Here is a 5361-nt window from a genome sequence, read left to right on the forward strand (position 1 = left end):
TATTAATGGATACGGTCTAATGATCAAAGCTAAGCGGCATCCTAACATTCATCCTAAATTCAAACTCTATTTATGTTTTAATAAAAATATTTATTGAAAAGTTATCACCCATTAGTGCTCAAATTCAACTCATTTGCACAAAACAAATGTTAAATTCATAATTTTACTTTTTTGGATTTAATTTAATATTCCACTAAATTGATATTTATTGAAAATTTAAGAAAGGAATATGAATTATATGTACCCCAAAAAAAAAAAAAAATGTGGTAAGGAAGTATAGATATCTTTAACGTGCTAAACGGTGGTCGTACGGCCAATAGTTTGGTTGCTTTATTAAGCACAGGGCTCAACGTACGGCCACCCCTTCCGAAGACGCTCATCAACATCAGCACAGCAGACGCTCACATGGCCGTCTCCTTTCTTCGTAACCCACTCTCTCCAATTCTCATAAAAAACCCCAACCCAACAAAAAATTCCTGGCTTTTCAGAATCCCAGCTTTCCCCCTTTTACCCTACTGCTCTTGCTCCTCTTCCTCTTCTTCATCTCCATCCTTCACTCACAAATGGGTACCTTTCCGGAAAAAGAAGGTCGTCTTGCGGGTCGGATATGTGGGAACCGCTTACCGAGGTTACTTCCTTTATATTTTCTTTCTTTGAAACTTTTCCTCCTCACATGTTAATTTGATTTATACAGTGGACGTTTGTGCTATATATCTTTCAGGTCTACAAATGCAACGAGATGAACACTCATTATCCAGTAAGATACTTCATTTCTTTTCAGTTTTCTAGTTTTTAATTGCTTAATATTCTACTGAGCAATATGTGTATTCATTGGCAATAATAATATGAAACATCCCTGTCGGGATTTTTTTTTTCCTTGATGCATGAATTTTGTGCAATCGTGTTGTGTTTGTTCATTAAGTTATTTTAATGACATTTTCTATGCACTACATATGCTACTTCAATTGACTCCAACAAGCGGGGAGGGGTTCTTTCTAAATAGGTGTTACAATCTTTGACATGTAGCTATCGAAGAAGAATTGGAAATGGCCATTTTTAAGGCCGGTGGGATCCGTGATAGTAATTATGGGAATCTCCAGAAAATCTCATGGGCAAGAAGTAGCCGTACCGATAAAGGAGTAACTTACATTAACTAGTTTCTGCTTGTTTTATGTTGTATTTATAATTTTCCTGTGTGCGACACGAGGTTCTGATTTATTACTTTTTGGATATTTGTGCTGCTTCGTATGTTTTAGGTTCACTCGTTGGCAACAACCATATCTTTGAAAATGGAAATTCCTGAAAATGCATGGAAAGAAGACCCTTATGGCATGGCTCTTGGAAATCACATCAACTATTATCTTCCTAAAAATATTAAAGTCTTTAGCATTTTGCCCTCACAGAGGTGAGACCCTGACTTTTTGTTGTTTTTCCTCCTAATAGGAAATCCAATGGATGGTATTAGTAAGAACGGAGGATTTCTGGTATCTTGATGATGGAAAAGAAAATGAGCATGTGCTGCTTTTACTTGAAAAAATCACTTTGTTTCAATTATTGCAGATATGAATTGGGTAAGCATATATAATGAATGAATTAATGATTTCCTCATTAGACTTGCTTTTGGCTACTAATTAATCGCAAACTAGCCAAACTGAGCCAATTACATTTTTGCAACTATTAAAAAATTGCAATTCTCATCATGCCTTATTTAAAATGGGAGAAAGAGAGTTTGTTTAGTGAAGACAAAGAAAAGAGTTTGGCAAACATCATAATGGTTCATTATTAGATGAAGAGCAAATTGTTGACTTGTTATTATTCAGGCCTTGGGAATGTTGTCCGTATAGTTAGAGTTGCATTTATCATTATTTATGGAAAGAATAGAAATAGTTTTGATTAACCTGAAGTCCGTGATTTGTTGAGTTACTCATGACATGAAGTTTGGTTTCACACCTCTGTTCTGCTCTTCCATTTTGCATTCTAATCTGGTTTGGTTCCCTTGTTTCTGTATTATAGGAGCTTTGATCCTAGAAGGGAGTGTAATCTCCGGAAGTATTCTTATCTCATTCCCGCTGAAATTATTGGAATCAAAAGTTACTTCAGCGCAGCTGAAGTTGATCATCATCTGTTAGACTTCAATCATATATTAAATGCTTTTGAGGTGTGGTACACTTGTCATTTCTTTCTTTTCTCCTCTAGTAGTGTAAATTTGTCGTTTCTCCACTGGTTGTGGAGTGTATGTTATCTTTGCATGACCTTTTATTGACTCCATCCGGTCTCGGGCTCCCATTTTATTTGCTACACTCTACATCCTGCTCATAGGCAAGCTAATGTGCTTTTAACTTAGCTTCAGATCCTCTCATATGAATGACCTGGTGTTAATACTTTTGGATGGTGAAAATAAGTTATGATGAATAGGAGGAAGAAAATTTCAACGGTTTTCTATTAAGTACTATTGAATATTTCTTCATATAAGAATTCTCTAAGCCTTCTTTTAGGACCAGCTCAGAAGGTTGATTATGAATGATTTATTATGACCCTCTCGATCAGGCATTTATGAAGAATAGTCTACGGTGATTATGGTCTATAGATACCGTCTATTTTTCCATGTGCTAGGGGTTACTTGTACACCAATTTTTATATTTTAGGAATGCCATTTGTAGGGAGAACATCCTTTTCACAATTATACAGTACGGTCCAAGTACAGGGAACAGTTTCGTACCAAACGATCACTTGGAACTGGCAATGTCCCTACAAGAGCAAACTCATCCAGTGGGGCATCAATCTCTGAGTGCGGGGAAAGTGATGCAGAAGAAGATTTTGGGATTGATGGAGTGACTACATTACATATTGAGAGGATGAGCAAAAATTCTTCAGAATCCAGCAGTTCTAATGAATGTTATCTGACACTGGTGATAAGCATGAAAATGGTCTGAAGGCTCACACTACCAATTTTGTTGTTCGTGCAAGATGGCTGCATGAACCTGATAAGATTGACAGGATAGGTGCTTCCCACTTCAGAAAGATTATTCACTGTTCTTGCGGAAAACTGGAGAAATCACTTGGATTTCCTTATGTTGAGCTTTCTATATGGGGAGAATCTTTCATGCTACATCAAGTAAGTCTTTGCAATATAATCAAGGGCATTAGTTTATTTGTTTTTGATACATTTTTACATGCCATTCGGTCATTATTTCAGATGCTAAAAGAATTTAGACGCAGAAGAACACACATGGAACTGTAGACATAAAACTTGCTTTAACTACATGAGGGTGCAACTTCAGGTGATGGTGACTTCTATAGGGAGTATATGCGTATCTCTCATGATAAATGTTAGGTACTTAATTTTAGGCAAGCAACTGTCAGTATACAAGGAGTTCCAGTTTCGTTTAGTTTTTCTGGTTAAATACAACAAAACTTTAAAAACAAAAATATCATTGCTAACAGACTCATCATCTCTTTCCTTAAGTTGGTAAGTGCGTCAATGTTTAAGCCGGCTTCCGTTTGTCACATCAACCGTCTTATTAGAAATTGATATGACACCATCAATTTCTATTAATCAGTCTAACAGAAGGAATCAATTATAAATTGTATATTATTTATGGACTTACTGCAACTTCTTAAATTTTGTGGAGGCTGAATTAGGTGTTTACACTTAGTCTTACATGCAATACAAACTCAAAAGGTTTCAGTAATTATTTTTTCCATGCAATACCTTCGATTTCAAAATAACTCACATATGTAGATAACTAATTGCTCGTCTACTCAAATCTTGCCTTGTTGAGGATTTATAAGTGGGTTCTGATATGGCGAAAGTGCAAGTTATCAATTATCTTTCCAACTGCTATTCTTCTTCAGGAAAATATATAAAATAAGCCTTCATAGAAACTTCCTCCTGGTGTCAACAAAGGTGATTCTGGACATCCATTTAATAAGTATTATGTTGAACCATTATGTTCTAGAATTATGTTATTGATAGACTATAATGCATGATCTTTCTGGCCCAAATGTTCTGCCAGCATCTGATAATGGTTGTGGCCCTTCATGGATACCTTTCCCTCTCCACTTTACATGCCATATAATTCAGATCTTTTTCCCCGGTATTAATTTTAATCAGTGAGTTATAGCTGTCCTTTGGTTGCCTTGTACTTGGTGAAGAAATTTGCAATCAGTTTAGCTAATGTGGTTCATTTGTCATACTAATTCATTCCACAATCTTTTAACATCAGTCATTTTCATAGATCCGCAAAATGGTTGGGACTGCCGTGGCAGTCAAGCGCAACTTACTCCCCAGAGACATTCTAATGTTGTCACTTTCCAAGTTCTCACGGATTGTTCTACCCCTTGCCCCATCCGAAGTTCTGATTTTGAGGGGAAACAGTTTCTCTCTGAGAAAAAGACCTGGAGATGTAAGGAGGCCTGAAATGCTGACTATAGTTGAGTCAGAAGAAATTTTGATGGCAGTTGACGATTTCTACACATCTGTAATGTTGCCTGAAGTCTCAAAGTTATTGGATCCTTCTGGATCTCCTTGGAAAGAATGGGTTGAAAAATTGGATGAGCATACAAGCATCCCAGATGTACAATTGGATGAAGTCAGGAAAGCTAGGAAATTGTGGAAGGGAAAGTTTCAGAGTAGTGCCACTGTCGCATCAGCCATAAATCAGTGAGACTAAGGTTCATTACTGCTCATCAGATTTAATGTGACATTAGTTTTCCTAGAAGTTGGTTATCTTACTCGATTACAAATAATTGAGCTAAATTAGTCACCAGTTAAAGCGTCAATTGTTTCCTCACCTCCCCACAATACTTACCACATCACAACTATTTTTTGATCGGTACTTACCACCTCACAACTTGATGGGTGCTTCTGCTGTTTTGCCAAAAACTGAATGATCAGCAGAATTCTAATATTCTGGAATTGTTTGGGAAAATGACAGGAAAGAGCCTTTACAAGGTCATCTACGTTCTATTCTGATGAACATGGGGAGAGGGATGAAATAAAAAGAGACGGATGGCCTCTCCAGCTACAGAAAAAAATGGAAAAGAATTCGGGTATTTTTTGGGGGAAGGATTTGGGTTCATTAATTTACTGATATAAGTTTGCTTTTTAACATGATCTTTTGTACTTCTCTATGCACCCTTACGTATTAAAACTTTAACAAAATCCAAACAAATTAACCATCATCATGATCCCTCGGCTTTTGTCCTATTGTCAATTTGCATAAATATCTCAAGGCTGCTGGAATTAAATGCATGAAGATACAGGTTTTTCATTATTTGCCACCAAAGTAAGGTATGAAGATGTAACCCCACTAGTGTCCAAATAATTAAATACCCCTAGAGAACTGAAATTAAAGATTA

The 5361-nt window shown here is 36.4% G+C and overlaps 1 pseudogene; it reads left to right on the plus strand.

Moving 5' to 3' along the window:
* Nucleotides 1–306: 306 nt before the first annotated feature.
* Nucleotides 307–5113, plus strand: LOC122294278 (annotated as a pseudogene).
* Nucleotides 5114–5361: the final 248 nt, after the last annotated feature.

This window comes from Carya illinoinensis, chromosome 14 (genome assembly GCF_018687715.1).
Source record: "Carya illinoinensis cultivar Pawnee chromosome 14, C.illinoinensisPawnee_v1, whole genome shotgun sequence".
NCBI classification, from domain to species: domain Eukaryota; kingdom Viridiplantae; phylum Streptophyta; class Magnoliopsida; order Fagales; family Juglandaceae; genus Carya; species Carya illinoinensis.